This window comes from Morone saxatilis, unplaced genomic scaffold (assembly GCF_004916995.1).
Source record: "Morone saxatilis isolate NCDOM2014 unplaced genomic scaffold, NCSU_SB_2.0 Contig6, whole genome shotgun sequence".
Classification (NCBI taxonomy): Eukaryota; Metazoa; Chordata; class Actinopteri; family Moronidae; genus Morone; species Morone saxatilis.
The window spans coordinates 8,506,821-8,508,010 of record NW_023340206.1 but is presented as its reverse complement, the minus strand read 5'-3'; positions in this window follow the sequence as shown (position 1 = coordinate 8,508,010).

Genomic DNA, 1,190 nt, shown 5'->3' with positions numbered 1-1,190 from the left:
TTAATAGATTTCAAGGTTTCAGTTTGATCCTAAAACACTTTCCTATAGGAGACAGGACCACTGCCACCAGTCAATTTCTATGAGCTGCATTCAGTCAGTATATTCTGTATTAATTCATATATTTTATGCTGTTTTGTATGTTTCCTGGTAGTGTAACTCGGAAGTACCAGTACAGCAATGTAAAAATACTCCATTACAAGTCCTTCATTAAAATCTGCTTAAGTGAAAATAGAGACATATTATTAGTATACTTAAAGCTACTGTTTGGTAGTTTAGTCCAGTGGTTACAACCTAGAGGTCAGGCCTCTCCACAGGGTCACAAGATATATCCGAGGGGTCATCAGATGATTAATGGGAGAGAAAAGAAGAAAAAGTTCTGCTGCCCAGATTTCTATTGATTTCCCTTTCTTTCATCTTGTTTGTGAATTATTGGATCATTTTGCCTCGTTAAGCCTTGATTAGAGTTACTTAAATAAAACCATGTGGGGAGTTTTGAGGGGAAATCTCTCTTTGGTGGAACTGTTAACAACTCATAGACATCTGAACCTCAACCAGACCCTGTTTTTCTGCAAGAGGTCACAAGATGATCTGCTTGTTCTTTATAAAATCATCATACGTTTAATCTGAAAAGTAATCAATAACTAAGGCTGCCAATTACTGTATGGATAAACAAATACAATTTCATTCCCTCTGACACTGTAAGTGAGGCAAATAAAATGAAAAATCTACGATATAGTCACGAAGTTACCTTAGAAGACGTGACTAAATTTACTCAGAGTCAAATGTACTAGGAGAGTGTTACTTGCCATCCACTCACATGTAAGAAGTTATAGGTAATTGAATAAAAACAGCAGTTCTTACTCATAAGTGGAAACTAATGATACCCCCCGCTGTATTAATATGAGTTTGCATTAGAATGTGTATAAGTGTGCCAATGCACAAACAGCAGGAAAATACTGATCAATCACTGATCAATAGCAGTGGAAATCAACAGAAACTGAACAAATGAAGCACTAACAGTGATCCTTACTTATAAAAACGTGAAGTCTCTCTCTGCACTCTAATACTTTTTATATAATAACGCCTGGAGAACCAATAAGGACTCTCGGGTGTGTTTCGGATTAATGAAGTCTGATCCATTTCTAGCCGCAGCCGTGACGTCACCCATCACCCCTCCACCCCCCCGCCTC